This window comes from Mus caroli, unplaced genomic scaffold (assembly GCF_978045245.1).
Source record: "Mus caroli unplaced genomic scaffold, Mus_caroli_1 scaffold_13, whole genome shotgun sequence".
Taxonomy (NCBI): domain Eukaryota; kingdom Metazoa; phylum Chordata; class Mammalia; order Rodentia; family Muridae; genus Mus; species Mus caroli.
Window position 1 is genome coordinate 88,140,137 of NW_028227268.1, and position 26,672 is coordinate 88,166,808.

The 26,672-nt window shown below is 46.0% G+C and overlaps 1 protein-coding gene and 1 non-coding gene across 4 annotated transcripts in view; both read right to left on the reverse strand.

Moving 5' to 3' along the window:
• Slit3 (slit guidance ligand 3) overlaps window positions 1–26,672 on the reverse strand; it is a 587,543-nt gene that overhangs the window by 478,797 nt on the left and 82,074 nt on the right. The gene's annotated exons all lie outside the window — the stretch shown is intronic.
• LOC115032697 (small nucleolar RNA SNORA17) lies at window positions 16,684–16,820 on the reverse strand. Its single transcript, XR_003838325.1, has one exon. It is a non-coding gene; the product is annotated as a small nucleolar RNA SNORA17 (small nucleolar RNA).

Here is a 26,672-nt window from a genome sequence, read left to right on the forward strand (position 1 = left end):
ATTTCAGTGAACCACAGACCGATCCATGTATCTGTCCATTAAACTCTCCTTCCACCTTCCCATTTCTCCAGCTCTTTTAAAATAAAAGACGAATGAGATACAATCTCTTCTTTAAGACCATGTATGGTTGAGGAAGACAGATGTGAAGTATAAAATGACACCATGGTTTTGTAAGCAGAGGTGTGGCAGGGACATGGAGGAGGGGGAGCTAGGTAGTCCTAGTTTAACAGTGTCCCAAAGAAAGAGAGTCTGAGTTCCAGTTGGAAGGATGAGTGGGTCTCTTCAGAAGCCACACCCTAGGCTTAGCGTCTATGCATTCCTGTAGATGGCAGAGTCTATGGGCTGTGTTGGGGCCAGTCTTGTACTGCTTTTGTGAGGAAGTTGGGAGCAGCCTTTATGTAAGATAAGCAACAGAAAGAGTATCATCAAGAAAGCGATCATCTGGTTAGAATTTAAAGAAGTCCTCTCTGGTGGGAGTAGAGTTGAGGACCACCTGTAGAGCAGTCCTCTCTGACTTGGAAGGGGGCGACACAGAAATTAAGGAGGACAGTTAAGATGGCTCTAGAGTTATGAGTTGGACTTCATTTGCAATAATTAAGCACCAATGCAGAGATAGAAACCAGGTGTAACCAGTAGGTTTGTGAGTGAAGGCCTTTATGGGATGAGGGACTGGCAGCAATGAAGGGAGTAAAAGTGGCTCTCTGAGCTCAAGCTTGGGTAATGTATCAGTCAAAATCACTAGCCATCAGTGAGCAAGGAGAAGAGAAAAGGGAAGAGCGGGGTACAGAAGGGGAGTGTGCTACTGTTCAAAACTTCTGTAGCACTGAGATCTCCCAAATGCATTTCATCCACTTAAGCCTACTACTAACACTAAAAACACAAGTCCACCTCCATTTGAAACACTTTGCACACACTCGATTCATAGACATGTCTAGAGGCCAACACTCTTACCATCCCTGAAAAAAGATACAGTGGTTAAAGAAGGATCAGGCACTTATCATAGCAAAACAGCCAACCTGATGATGTGGGACCCAAAGCCAGATGCCTGATACTAAACCTGTAGCTAATGGGGCAGTAAGGCCCTTCAATATACTTCAACGCTTAATATGTAAGTCTCATCTTCCCAGACTGGGAAACATGGCTAACGTAGTCTGTGTCCTATAGACAGACATCACAGCACCAGGCTCACAAGGGACCTTTATGAGGGGCGTGTTCAGTTGATGCACAAACCAAAAGTCAAGAGTGGCCACTTGTGGGCGTCTGGAGAAGCAGATGCTTCCCTGGACAGGTATGGTGAGCACCATGAGGGAAGAAAAGGCTCCCAGAGCCCCAGCTCCCAGACTCAGCTGTGCAAGATATGAAAGGGACAGACTCATCAATTCACCTCACTGGGGAAAGGACTGTGTTGGGGACCTCTAGGACCACCCACACACCAGCAGGCCCTTTTCTTTACATACAGAGTTGTGGAATGTCCAGGTGTCTTGGGCTAGACCCTGGAGGGAGCAAGACAGTGTGTGTTGACCCAAAAAGGTCACCAGGGCTGCTTAGGTTAGTCACATTTAGCCTGTGTTTATTCTCTGTCTGCTGATACTTCAGAAACTCCCCCCTGTCTACACAGAAAGCATCAATGCTACTTTGTTCTCCGAGACAGATGCTCTCAGTGGAGAGATGGGGAGTATGGTAGCTAGGAAGCCTTAAGTGGCAGCAAAGGACCATCACCCACCCCTCGTCCCCCCAAATTCACATACATCACTGTGAGTGGTAAGTAAGATAAAACTTTGGGAAGATCAGATTAGAGGCAACTTCCATCAGCTGCCTGCCACCGCATAGATGACTTGACACCTGTCAAACACAGCAAATCCAGTCTACTATCCTGCTACATGCAGGATGTAAACTGCCCTTATCAGATGGATTCAGTAAGCAGCCTGACTTCTAATAGGTTACAACCCTACATTTGAGGTCTGACACTCTGTTGGCCAATAGCCTCTCTGCACAGGGTCACTTCAGTTGAGTGACTATTTTTCTTTGCTTTTAGGCTCATTTTTTAATGGTGGTGGCAGTAGACAGCTTAGGTGACGGATGAAGGATCTTCCTTATAATAGCAACTATGAGCCAATTCAAAATTGACTTCCCTCCTTTAGAAGTAGCTTATCTAAACACTGGCATCCAGAGTTCTCAGCATGTGCTCAATGACATTTTGGTTGGCTTCTGACAAATTTTAAGACTAGTTATTTTTAGTTTGCAACTCCCAAGTAACCTAAGAGCAATTAGAAACCCTTGTTTTAGAGATTTCTGTAGAAAAATTAACTCTGTTGTAGACTGAATTCCCTGCCCCTGAGCAGTCTTTCCGACACTGAAATTGTTTATGAGAACTTAAAAAAACTATTTTAAAAGAGATTATTTTAAGAATACAATTATTATGTAATAGCAAACCATGTCTCTAGCAGGATACCTGAGAGGGCTGAATGGTTTAGCTTCTGCAAACAGCTTTGCAGAGTCTCTCCAGGGTTCAATAAACGGTAGCAGTTACAGCTACTGTTATTATCATTAAGAGCTCAAAGATACGGATTGATTTTTCCATCACAGACGACTGTATCAGTCAGCAAGGCAGTAACAAATGAGCCCCACAGTCTCCCTGGGCTAACATTTAACACTCTGCACTCACAAGAATGCCTTTCCTCTTCTGTGACACCACAGGGGAAAACATGGTCACCGAAGTTGCCGTGTCAAGAGAGGGAAGAAGGTAGGAGTGGGTGGGGGGAGGGACTGAAGGCAGGAGGGACCATGGCATCTCACAACCCTCTGACCCTATAGTGACTCACAAAACTGCTGCTGCCATCCTATTGGCCTTCACTAGTCACATGACCCAAAGGAAGCTGGGAATATACTGGAAATTTTGGATACCCGGTAGGGACTCTTCCTAATAACCAACGTTGCTTTGTCTTTTTTCCTTTGTTAACTCATTCATTCATCCCTTCCTGTTTTCTTTCTTTTTTAAAAAATGTTAATGCAGAGTGCTTACTACACACAGATATATGCTAGATAGATACTTTATACTTAGTCTTTTGAGCAACTTTTGACATTGAGGCACAAGAGAGCTTAGGTAGAGCCCCATACTTTACACATGAGGCTTAAGCTTTTGGACCCTCTGTCATGCTGCTGTCATGACTTTGCTGCTTGGGTCACAGGAGGCTCCTCGATAACCCCCAAAGGGAACCAATAACAAGATCCATCTGCCTGTGCTAGAGTTGGAGAAACTGAGTCAGAGAGCAGACTAAGAAACTGACCCTGGCCATGCCTGTTCACAGTCTTGCTCTCATGTTTCAGAAGACGCTGAGGGTCTCTCAGGCTGGAGCATCTTTTAGGAAACTGTATCCTTGTTTCTCTCAGACCTGATGAGTTTTCCATTCAGAACAGCCCTGTGTGTTCTCAGCTCTTACTGGCAGTTTTGGGTACCCGAGTGGGTGTCCTGTGTTAAGGTCTGAAGAACTCTGGGGCTTTTTTGAGATCTTTCCTTACACAGATTAACTTAAAGAGAAATTAAGCACCAAGCCCCCCTCCCCAACAATAACTCCCTTGGACTTTCCTGCACCTCATATTGGACCAATTTTCCTCCAATTTCACGGCTGTTAGGGAAATGCTGAGCACATCAATGGCTGCAGACTACTTGCCTCTGACTGTAGCCCCTGCTGCCGCCATGTGCTCAACTATCACTGCATCCAAAAGACTTGGATTTGGGGAGGAAAAGAGGGGGCATGGTTCCCATCTACATAGCTGCACCGGAGACCTTTGGGCTCTCAGAGAATGAGATGGGCACCAGGAAGCTTTGGCTACAGCACTGCTGCCTCTCAGGTCTAAGTCACCTTTGCTCAGAACAATGCAGATGAAACAGAAGCTGGAATCAGCAGGCTGCTTTATAAATGACCAAAGTCGTGAGCACCGTGGGAGAAGGATCAGTGGGTAAAATGCTGCACAAGCATAGAGACCTGAATTCTGTTCCCCAGTCCCTATGTAAGCAAGCCAAGCATGGTGGCTTATGCCTGTGACTCTACACTGGGGTTACAGAGAGAAGCAGATCTTAAGGACTTAGTAGTCAGCCAGCGTAACTGAAGAGCAAGCTAGATGGAAAGACCCTGTCCCTGAACAATGAAACCAACAGCTTGGCAGTGGTGGTGTACGCTTTTAATGCCAAGGGCAGAGGCAGGTGGACCACTGAGTTTAAGGCCAGCCTGATACAGAATGAGTTCCAGGACGCTACACAGAGAAACTCTGTCTCAAAAACACCAAACAACTGCCTAACCAACACAACAAAGCACACTGCACGCATGCGCGCACACACCACATACATCTACACCTGTACCACATACACATATTCATACACGTTTTTAAAGAAAGAGAAATAAAGAGTGGGCTCCCTGGAGGCCCTATGTGGAATTCCATGGAAATTAGTAGTTAAAGGCTCAGACTCCAGAAAAACATAGGAAAGAACACACATACATTATCATGAAAACACACATGTGCATCATCATCACAGCAGGAAGCATGGCAGCATGCAGGCAGACACGGTGCTGGAGAAGGAGCTGAGAGTTCTGCATCTGGATCTGAAGGCAGCCAGGAGAGACTGGCATCTGCAGGCAGACAGGGGAAGCTCTTTTCTGTAATGGGTAGAACCTGAGCATAGGAGGAGACCTCCAAAGCCCACCCTCATGGTCCCCCAGCAAGGCTACACCTCCTAACAGTACCACCCCCTATGGGTCAAGTGTATACAAGCCACCATACGCACAGACACGCACACACAGGCACACACACAGAGCCAGGGACATCAAGTCTAGGCAGTCATTTCACTTCATCACGGCCCTCAGATCTTCCCAGCGACTTCTGTATCCTACATGTCGTAATGGGGCCAAACACTCTGCAGCTCCGTAGGCTCAAGCATGCTCTCTGAATTCCCTCTGAGAAACTTCCAAGTGCAGCTTGTCTTGTCTCACAGTGCTGCACAGGCCGCTCCTCTCAGTGTGGGATGCTCTTTGCCCTGCTCCTAGGGTGGTAGCTGTGGAGATATTAAATGGCCAAGTCCATGAAATTACCTAAAGACGGAGGAAGACGAGATACACCTATGGAGAGGAGGCGAGGCATGAGAAGAGGGAAGAAGCTTGTACATTCTAGATACTTTGGGATTTCTTGTACCCAACAAAGGGAAGATGGTGAGGAGAGGAAGGTGGAGGGCAGGGGGCAGACTCAAATGAGCTAAGTTGTATCTGCCTGGGTTTGTCTACATAGAGATGCTACATAGATAACCACCCATGCAGATCTGAGTTTGTATCCAGTGGCGTTAAAGGTCACGATTGTGGATTTGGTCTTCGTGGTAGAGGGTGATAAGAAGGCTGGAGTCTGGACATTCCTGAGACTGAATGACGAGGAACGCCTGTGTGGTAGGAGGAAAACAAGTAGAGCTGTGGGGACAAAGGGGGAAGGACAGAAAGGGGAGATCCAGAGACAGAGAGCAGAATACTGAACTTAGCAGTGAGATGCTCACTGGAGATGTGAGATCAAAGCTTGGTCCAGAGATGGGCATGTGCTGTTAGCTGGGATGGTTCAAGGAAAGAGGAGGAGAAGAAAATAAAGAAAAGAAATAACATTAAGACATTTTCTGTATGGGAAATGAAGAATGGCTGTGAAGAGGTGATATATTAGAATCAAGAAAGGAGTTCTGCTACTTTAAGTTGTTTTTTTTTTAAATGGTGAAAGCTGTGACACTTTCACATGTGAATAAGAATGACCCAGAAGACAGTAAGCTGATGATATAGAAGATGCAGGAACTTTTTTTTTAGGTGCTTGACACACATAAAGAATACCCATGTCACCGCTACAGACTGTGGCACAATACTGCCCAAGCACCTTTGCACTGGCTTTTCCACTCCTCACTGTGAAAACCCTCAAGGCTCTGTCAACCAAGATCCCAGAGGGGCACAATCACCAAGTGACTAAAACACTTGACTGCATGCTGGTGACACCACAGTGAGAGACTGGCAATGAGGCTATGCCTTTTGAGCTGTGTAGCTAGGTGGGGCAAAGAGGAAACATCTGAAGAGAGATGGTGGTGTCAGGCTTCTGTACCGCTTAAGACATTCTCAGGGAGAACAACACAGTCAGAGATGCAGAAAAGGCCTAACACTCAAGTGTGTGTGTGTGTCTGTGTGTGTACTTCTGTGTGTGTCTGTGTCAGTGTCTGCGTGTCTGTGTTTGTGTGAGTGTATGTGTGAGTCTGTGTGAGTATATATGTGTCTGTGTGAGTGTATGTATGTCTGTGTTTGTGTGAGTATATGTGTGTGTGTCTGTGTGAGTGTGTCTGTGTGTACACTGGGGACAGGGAAGGGAGACCAGGAATTCCTTGGACCTTAACCCTGTTCTGCAGAGGCTTGTTTTGTTGAGACATTAAGCATGACACAAACAGCCCATGGTTAATGTCAAGTCATTTCTACTAGAAAGTAGGAAGAAAACACTTTGGGCAGTTATGAGGGTTATTTTTTTCTACTTAAAAATCCCTCAAACAAGTCAAGAAAGTTGGTTCTACACATGATGACATGTGTATGGGCCACCACAGATTCCAAATTCTCTCTGGGTTACTCTTAGCCTTTTCTTGGAGCCTCAAACCCCTTCAACCCACACAGGTAGGGAACTGACAGATGTAAATTGAAAGAGAAATACTACAGTTGGCTGATGTCAGAGAGGGCAGGTGCAACTCAGCACAAAATTTCTCCAAGTGCACTGCTTCAAATGCTCCTATTTGAACCCACTGGCCTTTTCTTTTTGTTCTGAGTAAGTTCAAAGTAAGAAGAGGGGGTGGGGTGCTGGGTAAAGTCCTGACAGCCAAAGATTCCAACCCTCCCAGCTTGTGAATGACAAACTCCTCCTTCATTTCTGTTCTAAACACTCTCGCCACAGAAGATCTGTTAATTATGGTGTAAGGCTCTGTGTTTAGCCAGGCATTTAGAGAGATATCTACAAACCTAGCAACAGGGGAAAATAAAGATCTTAAGCCCTCTAAGGCACGAGCCCAAGAATGCAAAGTAATTATCTGTGACCAAATCTCATCTATAACTAATTAGAGTTTTACTTTCTCGCAGCATTTCCTCCCTGGTCCACGTCCAAGAATTTCTTATTATTTTATTCCTAGAAAAGGGAAATACCTGGATATTATTAGAAGTATTGGATGGGAAGGGAACAGGGCAAGAAAGAGAAAGGGGGACTTTTCTGATTGTATTATTACTTTGATGCAATCGGGTCTTCCTTAGATTATTCGCCCTTCTGAGTGTTTTTCCAGCATGGGATAGACTTCTCAAGCCCTGGCTATTGCATTTGAACAGTTTGAGAGCTCTGCTCATCCTGCTCACCCCGCTCACCCCCATCTCTGGTGAGCAGTTCCACATCCCAACCAAGGCTGCAAGTTCCCATCCAAACTTGTTGGCGTCCCAAACTGAATCCCAGATGTTCACTTAGTGAAAAATAAATGAATGGCCCAAGCTGTGGCCTGCAACAGTGATCCTCATAAACAGATTCCAGGTGTGTTGGCCTCAGGACCACTGTCTTTCCCGCTCTCCTTTACACACACACTACCACCACCACCACCACCACCACCATCAAAATCAATGCTGTCAAGAAAAGAACCTAGCACCATCCCCAGATGTAAATCTGGTGTACAATGGGCACAGCTGGCTGCCTCACTTAAATGACATATTTTCAGTTTATAGACAGAAGTAAAGGGCTCTCAAGGCATGCGCATATCTATCTATCTATCTATCTATCTATCTATCTATCTATCTATCTATCTATCTCTCTCTCTCTCTCTCTCTCTCTCTCTCTCTCTATATATATATATATATATATATATATATATATAGTCCAACTGGCAGCCCTATTCACTGGTCACCTTAGCTGCCTCTTGTGTTTTCCATTCTCTATCATGTGAATGTCCTTGTCCCTCCAAATTCACATCCTGAAATCCTAACTTCCAAATGGGAGGTTATCAGAAGGAGAGGTCTCTGACAGATGGTTCTCCATGATGGTGGAGTGCTTGGGAATGGCATTTGTGACCTTATGAAAATAGACCGCAAGCACTACCTGCCCTTCCACTACTTAACGACATAGCTGGATGTCACTTGCCAGTGAACTCATCTGCTGCCTGTCCCTCAGAATGATGAGAAAAAACTTCCTCTTGTTTGTAAGTCACTCAAGACCATGGCATTGTGTTGCATTGGTCCACATGGACTAAGACACTGTGCAACTCACTTTACTGGAAGTTTATCAAGCTCCTACTTTTCATCCATCAAACAGTGCAGTAAGTAAAAGAGGGTGATGGCAAAACCTATATTCCCATTGAAACAGAAAATCTCAAATCATTCAATTGCATACTAAATAAGAAGCCGTGTTGATTGAGAACCTATTCAGTGTTGTGCTCTGAGACACCAAATCCAGCAATATCGCTTTCTAAAGGGACTTGCAGTTTGGTTAGAAAGGCAAATAGATCTGCTGAAGATGGAGAGCAGATGTGACCTGTGCCAAGAAGGAGATCCAGAGAGCTGGGACAAGGAAGTTACACTGCCATGTCCAATCTGTGGCACACAGGACCCATCAACCCAGCTAGGTATGGATGTGACCCAATAATGGAGGTGACAACTTCCTATTGTCCAAAAGGACTGGGCACTCCTGCTTATTGCTAGGCATTTTCTCTCTCTCCCTCAGTGATGCAGATATAGGCCAGATTAGAGCAGATTAAAAGTAAATAAAAGCAGGTTTATTAAGAGGCAGCTCTCGAGTAGGCTCACTGATCTCACAGATAGAGGTCATTGAAGTCACACATCCAGGGTAGACCAAGGGGGTTTTATAGAGCTTAGGCAAGGAGTGATGATGTGCGAGCTAGGAACTGGGATGGTTCTCAGACACAATCAAAATCTGAGTCCCTGGGTGGGCACTCACCAGTGGGTTGCCAGAAGCATAGGGGTGAGGAGTGATGACGTGTTAGCTCGGAGTTTTCTCCAAGTGGGTGGGGAATTTTTTTTTTTCTGCATGGGTGGAGTTGGGGGAAGGAGGGCAGATGAAGTTTCCCAGCTTGTGCAGGGGACGAGCAGGGGTACCAGCCTAACACGTATGACTTCATAGAGGAGGAATCTCTGACTAACATCTGGAAAGGAAAGGAGGAATGAACCAAGGAATAGAGAATGGAGGCGTGTAGAAGCATGAGGTCAGAAACATCAAGAGGTAATGTTCTAGAAACAATACCCTTGTTATATGAGAGGGAAAGATGGAGGATGTCTGAGGACTGGAGGAGGAGGGGGGGGTTTGAAGTACTTGTAACCCTGAATGGTAAGATCAAGAAATATGAATTACAAGTCAAGTTATAAAATTGGGCAATGGCTTGTACTGTAAAAGTAAAGAAAGAGGGAGGGGCTATCTGGAGGTGAGGGGACATAAGAAGGAACCAATCGTTGAAGGACAGGAAAAGAAAAAAGGGTAGGGCCTTCCAGGCTCAGAGGATGATGGGGACCAAGATATAGTCAAATGATGTTGATAATTATACACACAGTATAGGCCTGACATGCCCTAAAGAGACCAGGAATGTGATGGCCAACTTTGATTGCTAACTTTACTCCATATGGTATCAATTAAAACCTGAAGATCTAGATTTGCCTTTGAATGTTCTTCACTGGATCATGTGAGATGGCAAGACTCATCCTAAATCTAGGCCACACCTCCCAGTAGTTCACATAAAAGGACATAGAACGAGGAATTTTTGCTTTTTGCCTGCTTGCCCTCAGTCTTAAAGGCATCTATCCTGTTGCCTGACTGTTGTAGAAATTTTTAATTGAAATCCAGGGTTTCTACCCTCCCTTTGATCATTCAGTCACCAGATTAAAACACACACACACACACACACACACACACACACACACACACACACACACTTTATTCTTTACAACAAGCCTCAAACAGCACAAGAACTGGGCAGATATCTATCCTCTATGTTATGAGAATCTACTTTCCTAACCATACCCTTGGTTTATTACTCACTGTGTTTCATCTGGGCTGCTATTAACTCCAATCAGCCAGCCCTCGGGGCCATGTTTTCTTCACCCAAACCATGACCCAAATATGAGGGAAAAGAACACATACTTCATAAGCCTCTGAGGCTTGGGGGATGCTTGGGTAGAAGGAAGAGCTGACCTATCTCACCACAGGAGAGAAAGGGGATGTAGAGGTGAAAGCTGCCTTAGGACTTTCTCTTCTATTCTTATCTCCTTCATCCCATTTCCCACTAGTTGCTACAGCAACTGTCCCCATGTTACATCATTACTTTGTTCGAAATCCCCAGTGACACTCAGTTCACGCAGAATAAGGATCAAAATTCTTACCAAGCATCTCCACGTGTTCTTCCCATCTCCCAACCCAGATTTCCCCACAGTTCATCTCATCATGCCCACACCTTCTCATAAACCATGCCTCTTTGCATCCTTCCCTGGGTATCTTCCCTACTTTCTCTTTCAGGCCAACAACAATCCTTCTTGTATTATAATAGGTGACATCTTTTATGTTATTCAGAAATCTGTTCAAATTTCCCTTTCTCCCAGAAACATTCCTTTCCTACCCATTGCAACTACAGATCCAGCCCTGCACCCTCTGACCTACTCCCCTGCTTCACTGGCTACATAGACACACACACACACACACACACACACACACACACACACACACTATCTCTCTCTCTCTCTCTTTCTCTCTGACAATAAAATAAGAGTAAGTGAACAAGAAGTGAAGCAAAACGTGCAGAACAGGTGAAGGCCTTGTCAAGCCAGTGTCAAGAGAACTAAGCCATGGACACAGAATCTACCATGTGCCACTTGGTGCAACTGAGTAAATTCTGTCTCCTCATCACTTAAAAGGAAAAAGCACAAACTCCTAGCAAGAGCCAATATGTTGAGCCTCCTTCAAAAGGGAGAAGACAAAAGTATGAAGTTTGTTCCTCAGTCATGGCAGAGACAGTGGTACCCAATGACTGGGCACAAGGAAGGTGCTCCGGAAGGCAGTGGTTATAAAAGGCCACTGAAGAGCCTGAAAGAGATTAGGGGTACGAAGCAAAAGAGAGTCTAGGAACCTCAAAGGAGGAAGTGGGGACAACCTGGCTGGTCTGCAAACTGGAAAGGGGTTCATGACATCACAGAGGAGCAATGGAGCCCAATAGGGGAAGGGAGCCAATTTCTATAGAAGGGATGGAGTGGGAATAAGAGGCCTGTGTATCACCCAATATTTAATAAGGAGTCCCTGTGGTATTAAAGTTGTGGAATGAGGGACATGTGTGGCCAGGGCTTTTCCTTTTGGATATCCCACCCCACATCCAGATGGACATGGTCACTTCCTCTATCTTGAATCTGTTCTTCCATGTCAGCAGAAGGCTCTACTCTGTTCTGTGTTATTCCCATGTGCCCCATTGGTAGGTGCTTGGAGGTCAGCCTCATGCCTTGACTTGAAACCAGGCCTTTCTCCTCATTCTGCTGCTATGCCTAGTCCTGGCTGCTTCTGCATTGTGCAAATGGGTTCCTCTGGTCTCCTCACCTCTGGTCCCACTCCCCAGCCTCTCACTCAGTTTGTAAAGTTATACTTTCAATTGTAGACAGCCCCCTGCAATTTAAACCTCCTTATGTTCTTTTCCTAGTGAAAATCCTTCAGCAGCTCCCACAAACCCTAAAATCTGCAAGTTCTATACCACATGTCCTCTGCTCTCAGTCCTGGCGAACCCCACTTAGCACGTGAACTTATTCTGCCTTATCATTTTCTCTGAGTTTACAAATGTTCCTATGTCTGGAATATTCTTCTCTCCCAATTCATTCACTTCTGTGCATTAGTTAGGTCTTGGTTGAAAGGACACCGTGTGTAAAATGGTCACCAGACTCTTCTCTCGGCTCTCAGTATGTGATCATTTTTTAAAAACTTTATTGCTATTACCAGCAAAAATTTCTGTAAAGACAGCCAGGCAGTAACCACTTTAGGCTTTGCAGGCTCCGTGCTGTCAGCCATGACTACTCGGCTCTGCCCATGAAGCATGAAAGCAGTTATAGGCGATATGTAAATATGCATGCCTGAGTTTGAATAAAACTTTATTTAAACAGCACACAGCATGCTGGGTTTGTCTCCCAGGCTGCAGTTTGCAGCTCTCCTTCATCTCTGTCCACCGATGGCACGTGAGCAAGGGAGAGAAGCTTGAACGAATATGAATTGATGAACGCTACAGACACCACAGTTCTTGTATTTAAGAACTCCCAGGTTCACACTCATGAACAAGAAAATGTCTTTTCTTGATCTCTCATGTTTAAATATTAATAGCCATATTTGTTGAGTACTGGTCTTAAAGGCGTTATAATCATTAATCTATTTCACTTTTAAAACGGAGAGACATGGAATCATATAATCAGAGAAAGGAAACAAAATATATGTTGTATGTTCTCTCTTAAGTGTGGAATCTAGCCAGTCTCTGTGTGTGTGTGTGTCTGTGTGTGTGTGTGTGTGTACAAAACACTAGTACTCAAGCTTCATAATGTTATGACCCGTTAATACAGTTCCTCATGTTTGGTGACACCCCCAACCATGAAACTATTTTCGTGCTGCCTCATAACTATAATTTTGCTACTGTTATGAATTATAATGTAAATATCTGTGTCTTCCCATGATTGTGACCCATAGGTTGAGAAGGGCTGATTAAACGACTGTACAGGCGAGTTCACTATAACATGAGGAGACAGCTGAGCACAGGGGGATTATGAGGAGGGGACAGATGCAGGTGATGGACCTGAGTTAGGAACATGGAGATGAAACTTAATTGTTGCTCTAGTTCTAGCTGGTATCTAGTTCAAATCCATCATGGATTTTTTTTGTGTGTGTGTGTGATGAATAAATACATAAAATACATTTGATACTAAGAGTGTAAAATTTGATGTAAATCCCTGTAGCTTTTATCCTGAATGCTTACTCTGTATACAAGTTTGTTGCCTTGTATAGATTTTGGCTTAGGTTAATTTTGGTGGGTAGTATTTTTACCTATTTTCTTTCAGGACTTTTAAATAATATAGTTTGCTTATAAAATCTGATCAAAATGAGGGAGAGAGGAACTACAAACTACTATTGTTTTTAGTTTACACAGGAAGAAACCTCAGAGAGTTTCCTCACAGGTAGGCTTAAGCCTGGCCTTAGAGCAGTGGTTCTCTCAACCTGTGGGTCGGGGCCCCTTTGGCAAACCTCTATCTCCAAAGAAAATATTTACATAATCCATAGCAGTAGAAAGATTACAGTTACAAAGTAGCAGCTAAATAGTTTTTTGGTTGGAGGTCATCTCAGGAGAAACGACTTAAGGACCACAGCATCAGAAAGGCTGAGAGCCACTGCCCTAGAGGCACTTCAGGTGCTTGGAACTAGCTCCTTGGCTGGGCTGTTCCCACAGGACTTCATGGCTAGCCTTTTCTGGCTTGGCCCATGAGCCAGGACCTCAGCCTGGGGTAGGACACCTGTGCAAACCTGCCTTACTCACCCTGGAGAGTCACCCATCTCCAGGGTGATGCTGCAGCCTCTGTCCACTGGGTTCATCTCTGCCTGCCCCCCCCCCTGCCTCTGAGTTCCATTCCACCACTTCTTCCTTCTCATCCCCACCCCACAAGCAGGGGCAGCTCTACCCAGCTGCCCAGGTGAGGTGCAGAGCCCATTTCCCCAAGATGCATCTAGTGAGGAACATGGCGAATTCTCCCACTCTCCTCACTCTCAGGATCCCAGGGCCAGCTCTTCTGCCTGCCATGGACGGCAAGGGATGGATTTGGGGGGGGGGAGGGTCCTCTCCCTGGAAGTGCCACTCGCAGCAGACAAGAGGCAAGACTGGCTGTCCTGCCCTCATGTCTTTAGGGCTAGCTCACCTGCAACCCCTACATCAAGGGGCCAGTTCTACTGGCATGAGAACTGGAAAGCCAGCCCTCTAAGGAACATCTGATACCAGAAAACCTCATCCCAAAAGTCAGTGGACAATAGATTGTATCCAAAAGTTTCAAAGCTTGAGAAAAATCTGACAGATGAGCAGTGTTATGACTGAAGCAGTAGCAGGCTCAGCAGCCTTCCGACAGAGATTTAGCCAATTATAGAAAACACTTCCTTTGGCCTGAAAGCTGGCCATTGAATCAGCCGTGGGGTAGAGAAGGCTGTAACGCTAACCCCCAAAGGGCCACTCTTCACTCCAAGGCCGGATTTCATCTTTAATTCGTAGATGGTTATCTGAAGTATGCTACTGAGAGGGTGGGAGGGCTCCCAACAAAAGCAGATCTCTCACTGAGGAGCTGGAGGCAGCTTTGGTCTGAACCTGTCCTTTTCTCGCCTTCTGTCACATGGTCTGGGCTCTCTAGCCTGAACTCCAAGGCCACGGCAGGTCACCGAGAAGGTCTAAGTGTGACTTACTTGTATGACTGAGTCCTGCTGTGGCAAGGGTCATGGCTTGGTCATTAGTAGCTTCTTAACCTTCTATGTATGTATGTTGTGTTGCAGATAAAAAGACTAAGAATTTGAGCCGCCACCATCACCTGGAAGTCCAGCTACCAACGCACGTGGAAACTATCCATGGAGACCCCAGGTTCAGTCTGCAGCATGGCCACATAGTTATTCTTCACTAAAATAACATCTGGCTTTCATTCTTTAATGACAACTCATTTGGACAAGACTTTGAGTAGTTGTTGTTTTTTTTTTTGGTTTTTTTTTTTTTTTTTTTTTTGTGAGCCCAGGGTATAAGGGGAACTGGTATAGGGACAAGCTCTTTGTAAACAAGAAAATTTCTGTTTCTTTTTATGAAAAGACTGTAGATCTCTGAGGAATGCAAAAAAAGCAAAAACAAACAAACCAAAAAAAAAAACCCAAACAAACAAACAAACCCTTTTCATTTGTTCTTTGCAAGTTTCACATCATGCACCCGATCCCACTCATCTTCCCATCCCCTCATACCCACCCTCCACCCCGGCAACCTTCTCCCAGCAGAGAACCAAGGAAAAATAAAATCTCCTTGTGGAAGCTTGTGAAACAGTATGTCCCACAGTATGCCCTTTTGTCCACACATTTTGGTGCTAACTGTTCATTGCAATGGCTTGTTAGTTTCCTAAGAGGCCTCAGGCTTCTGCTACTCCATCCTCACCAGGGCTCCTCTCAGACATCCTGTTGTTGCTCTGTGTCATGGAAACTCTGCAGTCTTGGATGGGTAGAACCCACCCTTCATGCCTCTGGAGGCAGAGGTTCGTTGGTGGGGTACAAGTTGGGTTGGGCCAATTCAAAGCCCCCGATCTTGGTCTGAGAGGTATCTGAGATGGTTAGCCTACTGGCTTTCCTATTCTCATGCCCTTGGGGCAGGTTCACCAGCAACCCCCATCCCCCACCCTGAATGCAGGGACAGTTCTACCCTGATGCCCAGGTGAGGTGCAGAGCCCGCTCCCTCAAGTTGCATCTACTGAGGGACATGGCCAGTTCTCCCACTCTCCTCGACCTCAGGACCCCAGGGTCAGCTCTTCTGCCTGCCATGGATGGCAAGGCATGGGGGTCTGGGGGAGGTCTGCCCCTTGTAATTCCATCGCTTAGCAGATGCCCCTGTCATCAGGGCCAGCTCTACTGTGCTGCCCAGGTGAGGTGCAGGATCTGCTTGCAGCAGGTGAGGGGCCAGACTAGCTCTCCTGCCGGCCACTAATGGTGAAGGCAAGAGGCAGGAAAGGGGATCTCTCCCTGCCTACCACCACCACCACACAGCAGACAAGAGGCAGGACTGGCTCTCCCATACTCATGCCCTCAAGCCAGCTCACTGGAAACTCCTGCAGTGTGTGGGGCTCTGCACTCCCAAGCACTATTGCTGGCTAGGGACGACGTCAGCTCTCCTGTTCCCATTCCTTCAGGTCCAGCTCTCCCAGGATGCCAAGGTGATGGGTGGTGCCAGCTTTGTGTCCCTGGGGGGCAGCCTAAACCAGTGATGTTCACCTGGCCATTGGTGGTAACAGACCCCTGCTGTTGCAGGTCCATGATGCCAGAAGTGACGCCCAGTGGCAGCACAGGCCAGGACTCCACCATGGTTCTGGTGGTATCAGCTACTTGAATCAGGCTGTTCCTCACCACTCCAGTTCTGCCTCCCTTCATTGTGCCACATCCTTCTGTTTCTCAACAACTTACTTGCTCCGCTCAGTGGTACCCAGGGTCTCTGAATGCTTGGGATTGTCTCAGGTGTGGTCTCAGGAGTGCTATGATCTGCTTGTGTATTATGGTGCCTGGCAGGGGTCATATCAGACATGGTCTACACACGCCCCCAGGCCTTCATTTGAAGCATGGGGACTAGTCATCTCAGGCTAGCTCCATGTTTGAGCCCCATGGCGCCTGTCTGGTGGTTGTCTCAGGCTTGCTCCTCACCCAGCTGCCCAAGTGGCCCCCTGTGATGGTTGTCTGTTTCAGGCTCACTCCTACTGGGACCTGTAGTCTCAGGCAGGATTCTTCTAGTCTCTGGCTTGCTCCCCATTTTGGAGCAAGCTATGCCTAGTGCCAGACTAGTGGTGGTCTCAAGTTAACTCCCTGTCTGGGCCCCCTGGAGCTGGACTGATGGTCATCTCAGGCTTGCTTTCCTTTCTTTTTTTTCCAGGAAGTGTTAGGTTACTATTCATTCAGATGTTCATAAGTCAAAGCAGAGCACAGACATAGCCTCACTTCTTTCTGCCACCTATTGACACACATGTCACACAGCAGCTACACAAGCAACACAACACACCTCCAGGGGCAGGGCAGTATACTTTTTTTTTCTCTGAGGTACAACCATGCCCCCCCAAACCTTCTGCGTGCTAAAAGCATTATACAAGTTTACTGAACAAATGAACCCGTGAATGGAACATGGTCTGGAAGGTGGACCTGGCACCTACCTGAGGGCACAGCTCCTTCAGAATAAATCCAGAATATCACCCACAGTCAGAAAGAAAGTGAAGATTACAAGCTGAGCTACAAAAAAGGGAAGATTACAAGCTGAGCCACAGGGTAAAGAATGCTTAAAACAAAACAGCCATGATCCCTTACTGGGGATGGAAGGAAGCGATGTTACTGTGTCTCATTCTTCAGCCAAGTATTTTGTAAAGAAGTGACGCTTCAGCATGGACCTGCCCCAAGCCTGCCTACTGCACAGTGGAATGGGAAAGGCTTTAGAAGGTTCAAAGAGCAGAGAAGGCACCGAGGAGTGGTGTTGCCTCTGGACTGACTTGGAGGTCCGTCGATTCATAAGCCATGCTCCATTCTACCACAGGCCATTTGCATGTGCTCTGTGTGTATACCCTTAAGCCTTTACACAATGTTTTTAATACCCGCATCACTACCTCAGGAAAGTTCTCCCCAACCAGCACTCCTACCACATCAAATCAAACCCAGGATGCCTTCTGGCAGCTAGGCCTCCCCACATGGTGCTTGTTACAACTGTTATTTTCCATTCATTCCTTTGGACTCTTTGATCAACAACCCTCTGCACTGTCCAATACACTATGCACTGACCACATGTGGTGGCTACTTAAGTTAACTCAAATGAAATAAAATCTCTAATTCATCCCTTTGGCTACGCTGGCCACATCTTCAGTCCTCAATAGCTACACATGGTGAGTGGCAATTATACTGGACTGGCTACCCCTCGAACTGTAGAAAGTTCTGTCAGACAGTGGTGCACTCCGTAAAGACAAGATGCTCAAGTGCATGGATCAGGAGACTAACATTTCCTGTGGTGAAGGAAGTTTTATTAATGCGAGCGAAGCGACGTGAGTCGGCGCTACACAAGAGTCTCCTAGAACAGAATTATCCTCAGATGTGAGGCTTGTAATGGTTGAGTGGAAGAGGCAATATTGATGTTGGGCTTTGAAGATTGGATAGGAGTTTGGCAGCAGAGAAGTATAGTGTTAAAAATAGAACAGTGTCTGAGCAGTGCCATGGTTGCAACAGAGAGCACTGTCCTAGTTTCTCATTCATTGCTCTGATAGAATAACCTGGCAAAAAATAACTTTAAGGGACAATGTGTCCATTTTGCTTTCAAAACCAGGTTACAGTCCATCAGGGGTGGAAGTTAGGGCAGGTTCTTGACAATAAATCTAGATTCAAGAGCAGAGGGAGAATGAATGCCTACTGTTCATCCTCCTTTCCTGTTCTTATACAGCATAGGATGCAGTGCTAGGGAATGACTCCACCCACAGTGGGTCTTCCAACATCCAACAGAGTAATTAAGACAACCCCCCCTTAGATATGCCCTTAAGACACCCTCATCTGAACAATCCTTCACTGAGAATCCGACTTCCCAGGTGCCTCTAGATTGTGTCTAATTGACAGCTACAACCAACCAGCACAAGTGCCATTGAGGGGACTCATGAGTGCCACGTAAATGGACGGAAGGAAGACCTGGTATGGCAAGCTAAGGTAGCTAGATTTAACTTACCTGCAACTTCAGAAAAGAATATTGTGCACCTGCTATCGGCCGATGTTACGAGGCCCCATCTCACACGTGTGACATCCTTGGGGTGTGACTCCTGCAATGACCCTCACTTATAAATAAAAACATGGCTTCCTATGGGTCATATGGGGTCGAGTGAGCTGAGTAAGCTGCCACAAAGCCACACAGCCGAGAAGTGGTAACACTGTGGTCAGTGACGTGGAGCTCTGAAGGCAGACGGAACACAGTTGGCCTGGATCACCCGCCCTAAGCACAGGCTGGAGCTAATGAAAGTAGACACAGAATTAGTGTTTGCTCTGAGGAAACGCCTTGAGCTGCAAAGAAGATGGAAGGAAAGGAGAGAGGCAGCAATGTTGCAACCCTCTTGTAACAGCTGTCACATAAAGACTAACGGAGGTTACTAAGTGGCTCACAGAGCTTGGTCTTTTTCTCTAGCTTTTGGGAGGCCATGATGCAAAGATACTCTAGTCTGAACCAATCAGGCAGACAGCTGACTAACCAAGCCAGCCAGAGCTGTTCAGTTTCCCGGTATAGCTCTGTCAGCCAGTGATCTGGAGACCAGCATCACTGGCATCGGACAGAAGGGTGTGGGAAATGCATGATGGACTGGAGAGATGGTTCCCTTGCCTTGCAGGCCCAGGGACTTGAAATCAATCCCCAGAATACATGTGAAAGAGGGAGGGGATGGCTCAGTGGTGTGTGCTTGTAGTCCCAGTGCTGAGAGAGAGGGGGAGGGAGAGAATGGGGGAGAGAGAGACAGAGACAGAGAGAGGATCCACTCAGAATTCACTGGCCTGAGAGCCTAAACTAATCTAGCCTACATGGTGAGCTCTGCATGGCAAGTTCCAAGCTAAAAAGAGACCTTGTAAGATAAGACGAAAGGGAGAAGGAAATATGCATGTGCGTGCGTGCGTGCGTGCGTGCGTGCGTGCGTGCGTGGGAGACTTGGAGTTGTCCTCTGTTCTCCATGGGTACGCATGCACATATACACAAATACTCAGGCCATGTCTCAGCTGCACTGGATCTGTCTGTCAACCACATCTCCAGGTGACTCATGTGAACGTTTGGGATTTCGGGTTAGAGCCACTGCGGACAGACTGTTTAGTTCCGGTTGTGCATCTACTGGTTCTCTGAGCTCAGGCAATGATTGAAGCTTTCTAGGCCTCCATTCTTCATCTGGGTAAATGGGAAGGAAGAGAGCTACTGCGCTGGGCAGTTCTGAGGCGTCCTTGTGCATATGGAAGTAGTTAGCACAGGCGTGCAGCTGCTAAGTGTTGAGTTGATGCTAGTGATGGTTATTGAAAACATGGTGCTCAAAGCCAGAGGCAGAATAATGGTCCACTTGGCTACTCTTTAGGTAACAAGCCATTCATAAAGGGATGAAATCAGTAAAAATTAAGAGGAGAGGAGGCTTCCGCTAATGCAGGATCCTCTCCAGGAACAGTGATTTATCTCCCCATGCTCGGGAGCCTCCAGCCCTCGGAGCACCAGAACTACATCTGGCCCACCCTCATGGACTGCAGTTCAGGACAGTAAGATTAGGCTCAGAGCCAACATCAATAGTGAAACAGGCTCCAATCACTCTTCCGATAAGATCAGCAAACATAAGGGCTGCAGCCTTAGGACCCATTCCCTGAGGACAGGGGCATTAAGGAAGAGTGTCTCTGCAGGCCTGCCTGGCAGAGGCTCAGGACCAGAAGAACTGGGAAAGAAAGACCACCCCAGAGCACCACTGACCCCCACCCCCAGTAGAGGTGCTGGCACATACTGCAGAGACCCAGGAGCAGGGGCAGCAAGATTCTGGGGAGCCTCCCACACCATGGCACTAGCTCCCTGATTTACAAGTTTTAGCTGATTTAATCCTCCCCCCAACTCTGTACAAGGTCCAGACCCCATCAGTTCATCAATAGCTGAGAAAAGCCAAGGCTCTGAGAGCTGAAGACACTACCCACAATTCATAATGCTACTTAATGGCATACACGGTGTTCTTCCTGACATCTGTATTTTTTTCTTATTGGATATTTTCTTTATTTACATTTCAAATGTTTTCCCCTTCCCAGACCTCCCCTCCGGAACCCCCTATGCCACCCCCCCTCCCCCTGCCTCTATGAGGGTGCTCCCCCACCTACCCATTCCTGTCCTCCCACCCTGGCATTGCCCTACACTGGGGCATCAAACAGCCACAGGACCAAGGCCTCTCCTCCCACTGATGTCCAACAAGGCCATCCTCTGTCACATATGCAGCCAGAGCCATGGGTTACTCCATGTGTTGTACCCTTTGGTTGGTGGTCCAGTTCCAGGGAGCTCAGGGGGGGAGGGGCTGGCCTATTGATACTGATGCTCCCTCCATGGGGTTGCAAACCCCCTTAGCTCCTCAGTCCCTTCTCCAACTCCTCCATCTGGGACCCCACGCTCAGTCCAATGGTTGGCTACCAGCATCTGCCTTTGTATTTGTCAGGCTCTGTCAGAGCCTCTCAGGAGACAATGATATCAGGCACATACTTTCCAGCCAGCAAGTACTTTCCAGCCTCCACAATAGTGTCCGGGGTTTGGTGACTGTATATGGGATGGCTAATATCCACTTATAAGTGAGTGCATACCATGTGTTCTTTTGTGACTGAGTTACCTCACTCAGGAGGATACTTCCAAGTTCCATCCATTTGCCTTCAAATTTCATGAAGGCATTGTTTCTAATAGCTTAGTAGTATTCCATTGTGTAAATGTACCACATTTTTTGTATCCATTCCTCTGTTGAGGGACATCTGGGTTCTTTCCAGCTTGTGGCTATTACAAATATGGCTGCTACGAACATAGTGGAGCATGTGTCCTTATTACATGTTGGAACATCTTCTGGGTATATATTCAGGAGTGGTATAGCTGGGTCCTCAGGTAGTACTATGTCTCATTTTCTGAGGGACCACCAGTCGGGTTTCCAGAGTGGTTGTACCAGCTTGCAATCCTACCAGCAATGAAGGACTGTTCCTCTTTCTCCACATCCTTACCAGAATCTGCTGTCACCTGTGTTTTTGATTTTAGCCATTCTGACTTGTATGAGGTGGAACCTCAGGGTTGTTTTGATTTGTATTTCCCTGATGATTAAGGATGTTGAACATTTCATTAGGTGCTTCTCAGCCATTTGAATTTCCTCAGTTGAGAATTCTCTGTTTAGCTCTGTTCCACATCTTTAATAGGGTTATTTGTTTCTTTGGAGTCTAGCTTCTTGAGTTCTGTGTATATATTGGATATTAGCCATATATTAGTAAAGATCTTTTTCCAACCTGTTGTTTGCCACTTTGTCCTATTGACAGTGTCCTTTGCCTTACTGAAGATTTGCAACTTTATGAGTTCCCATTTGTCCTTTCTTGATCTTAGAGCACAAGCCATTGGTGTTCTGTTCAGGAATTTCCCCCATCCCCATGTGTTCAAGACTTTTCCACACTTTCTCTTCTGTTAGATTCACTGTATCTAGTTTTATGTGGAAGTCCTTGATCTACTTGGACTTGAGCTTTGTACAGGGAGATAAGAATGGATCAATTTGCATTCTTCTATGTGTTGACCACCATAGCCTCCCATAAGCCTGAAGCAGGCTGAGCCAGGCTTGACTTTGTTGCCACTAAGGAGATCACCTGGGGTGGAGCCTGCCTCCCTGGATCACTATTGTTCTGCCACTGCCCTGCTGCCTAGCTGTTCCGGAGCCTACAAGTGGTCACCTGCAGCTGGGCTCCAAGGATGAATTGGCGGGAATGGACTTTCCCCCCTCTTTTATAAAGCGTGTCTGCCATTAAACATTTGAACCTTGAGCAGACTAGTTGTCTTGGTTCCATTATTTCTCAACCCACCTAGGCTCCCTCTTTTCTTCCAGATTCCAAGATGCCTTCCAGGCTCGAACCCGGACATGGGAGCCGCAGGCTAACCCCAACAGACCACCAGTTAAACCAGTACCATTTGTTAAAAATGCTATCTTTTTTTCCACTGGATGGTTTTAGCTCCTTTGTCAAAGATGAAGTGACCATAGGTGTGTGGGTTCATTTCTGGGTCTTCATTTCTATTACACTAATCTAACTGCCTGTCACTGTACCAACACCATGCAGGGTTTTATTACTATTGCTTTGAAGTAAAGCTTGAGGTCAGAGATGGTGATCACCCCAGAAGTTCTTTTATTGTTGAGAATAGTTTTTGTTATCCTGGGTTTTTGGTTATTCAAAATGAACTTGAGGATTGCTCTTTCTAACTCTATGAAGAATTGATTAATAATAATACCCTTCAAACTATTCCACAAAATAGAAACAGAAGGAACACTACCCAATTCATTCTATGAAGCCACAGCTACACAAATACCACAACCACACAAAGACCCAACAAAGAAAAAGAAATTCAGACCAATTTACCTTATAAATATCTATGCAAAAATACTCAATAAAATTCTCAACTATATCTAAGAACACATCAAAACTTTCATTCACTACGGTCAAGTAGGCTTCATCCCAAGGATGCAGGGATGGTTCAATATACAGAAATCCATCAATGTAATCCACTACATAAACAAACTCAAAGAACAAAACCCCATGATCATTTCATTAGATGCTGAAAAAGCATTTGACAAAACTCAGCATCCCTTCATGCTAAAAGTCTTGGAAAGATCAGGAATTCAAGGCCCATACCTAAACATAGTTAGAGCAATATACAGCAAAACAGTAGGCAACACTAAACTAAATGGAGAAAACTTGTAGCAATTCCACTAAAATCAGGGACTAGACAAGGTTGCTCACTCTCTCCCTACCTATTCAATATAGCACTTGAAGTTCTAGCCAGAGCAATTAGACAACAAAAGGAGGTTAAAGGGATACAAATTGGAAAGTAAGAAGTCAAAATATCACAGATGATATGATAGTATAATTAAGTGACCCCCAAAATTCCACCAGAAACCTCCTACAGCTGATAAACAACTTCAGTAAATTGGCCAGATATAAAATTAACTCAAATAAATCAGTAACCTTCCTATACTCAAAGGATAAATGAGCTGAGAAAGAAACCAGGGAAATAACACCCTTCGCAATAGTCACAAACTATAAAATATCTTGGTGTGACTCTAACCAAACAAGTGAAAGATCTGTAGGACAAGAATTTCAAGTCTCGGGCTGGTGAGATGGCTCAGTGGGTAAGAGCACCGGACTGCTCTTCTGAAGGTCCAGAGTTCAAATCCCAGCAACCACATGGTGGCTCACAACCATCCGTAACGAGATCTGACACCCTCTTCTGGAGTGTCTGAAGACAGCTACAGTGTACTTACATATAATCAATAAATAAGTCTTTTAAAAAAATAGTTAAGCTTAATTTATAAAAAAAAAAAAAAAGAAGAATTTCAAGTCTCTGAAGAAGGAAATCAAAGAAGACCTCAAAAGATGGAACGATCTCCTATGTTTGTGGATTGGAAGGATTAATATAGTAAGAATGGTCATTTTGCCAAAAGCAATCTACAGATTCAATGCATTCCCCTTCAAAATTCCTACATCTGTATCTTAATGACCAAGATCACTTGTTGGCTGGCTGGCTGGTATGTGAAGGTCACCTGTGCTGCCCAGAGAAGACTGAGTGGGGATGAATTTCCATGGTGGGATTCCTGGGCCCACTCAGTGGCTTCTTAATGAGATGACAGGCAGTTTATGAATGTATTATGACAGTATTACACATAGGCATTGGCCAACAACAGTGCACTATGAGAGCTGCCTGTTTGCTGTGTGGCTTCCCCTCCTCCACTCTGAGAGCCTTGTAAGACCCTGTTATGTCCCTACCTATTTCCCTTCAGTGTACTGCTCTGTGTGCTTCAGGATTAACCTTATATGCTATGAGCTTCTGTTCCAGAGGCCCAAGCAATTGTCTGGCAGAGGTCCTCAGCCAGCCCACATCAGCCATGCATGTCTGAGCATCATCCTCACCCATGTTGTACCTCTCCTGATGTGAACATTAGGCTCCCAGCCCTGTGGGGGCACTCACACTGTTGTGGATACACTGGTACCCTCTGTGGCCAGCAGTTCCATGAGGGCCACACAAAAAAGATGATTACTAAAATCAACCCAGAGTAAACAAGTTCTCCTCACTACAGACCAGGTCCTAAACAGAGGCAAGGAAAGTTGTAAATTGGAGGTTTATTTAATACACACACACACACACACACACACACACACACACACACATTTTTTCTCTGTATAGCCCTGGCTGTCCTGGAACTCACTTTGTAGACCAGGCTGGCCTTAAACTCAGAAATCTGCCTGCCTCTACCTCCCAAGTACTGGGATATTAAAGGCATGCACCACCACTGACCAGCTCAAGTACTTCTTTTTTTTAAAAGATTTATTTATTATATGTAAGTACACTGTATCTGTCTTTAGACACTTCAGAAGAGAGTGTCAGATGGTTGTGAGCCACCATGTGGTTGCTGGGATTTGAACTCAGGACCTTAGGAAGAGCAGTCAGTGTTCTTAACCACTGAGCCATCTCTCCAGCCCACCTCCCACCCCCACCCCCACCCCCACCCCCACCCCCACACTCTTAAAAGAATAGTCTCAAAGTGTTTAAAGCATCCTGGATCCTGGACAAGCACTGCGGGAGGCAGGGGATGTATTTCTCAGCTGTGGGACTTTTCTACTTTCTTCCAGCCTACCAAAACAATGATTATTCTCTAGGCTCATGGCTGAGGCTGACTCTGAATGGAGATGATATATCCATTGCTTCTTCTCTCCCTTCCCTCTCCCTTTATCCTTTCTTACACACAGGCTCCCTCTCCCTTATCTTTCTTCACTCCCTCTCTTGCTCTTCCTCCCAGGCCCTTCCCCTCTGCTTCTTCTTTTCTCTCGTTTGTATAAGAAAATACCTTCTTGGTTGCACATAACAGAAAGGAGCTACTGGGTAATTTTGAAAGGAGAAACCAGGATGCAGATAAGTGAATGGTGTTTTCATAGTTTTTACTGACTTCTAATCCTTGCCAGCCTTGCACCATGAATAGGCAATAATATGCTTTCTTTTTCAACGTGCACAGTAGTCAACATAGACAATTAAAAACATGCATACTAGGAGAGAGAAATATGACCTGTCACCTGCCTACTCCAAGCTAGCCCATCAAATTGATTCGGTTCCTTAAAGCATGGCACAGGTATCAAATGACATGCGACAGCACCCTTTGGGACAGACACAGTGGCCCTTTCTCACTTCTACCATGCCCATCTTCTTCCTTCTGCTCTCTGGGCCTTTATCAGCTCCTGCTTCCATGTCTCAGTCTTGCTTTAAATACTCACCTGGCTTCTAGTGAGAATGTACTTTGGTACTGATGCACACCCCCTTAGGCTTGTTCTTACTAGAGATGGCTGTAATCTCCAGAACAAGTGCTCTGGCCCTAGGCACTCCAAGGGGCCACGATTTCAGCCAGTGCTTTCTCCTTGGGACCCAGGTCCCCATGTGCTAGCTGGTGGCTTCCTTATGTAATCAAACTTAAGCTCTTGTAAAAACCGTAAGGACAAAAGCAAATCACACAGGCAGGTTCAGAGACCTGGCCCACGCTCCCAGAAGAAAACAGGATGACTCAGAGTGAGTATGGCTAGGAAAACTAGCGCTTCCCCTCTGATCAGGCCGTTTTGTTTATATACTTCTTCCCATTCAACAGGCTGCCTTTCTGTGAGTGGCCAATAAACCCGGCGGAACGGTGGATACACTGTATCACTGTTCAGCACAGGCAGAGTTGGGACGTAAAGACCACTTAACTCAGAGAAAAATCAGAGAGCCCACAAATTATCAGCACCGCATTCATTACACATCTGAATGGGTTTAAGGCTCCTCAGAGGGGCACGTGGGGGTTTGATGGCTGCTTCGATTGCAGGCACCGGTGGCCACTAACACTCTCCCCCAGGGCTGTGGCATATTAAATCAGCAGTCCCTGTACCTTCAGATTTCTTTCTAGCTCTATTGCTTCTTAGGCCTCGACCTACCAGCTCCCAGTGACACATCTGCATTTTGTCACGTTTTGGGTGTCTCCCTCTCAAGGATAACACAGTGGGCTGTATACAGTTCAGTGGGAAGCTTTTTCTTTCTCCATATCGTCTGCTCACCCTGAGAGTCAAGGTTGTAGGGGTGTGGGTTATATTTTAATGTTACTATGGTGCGCACCCAC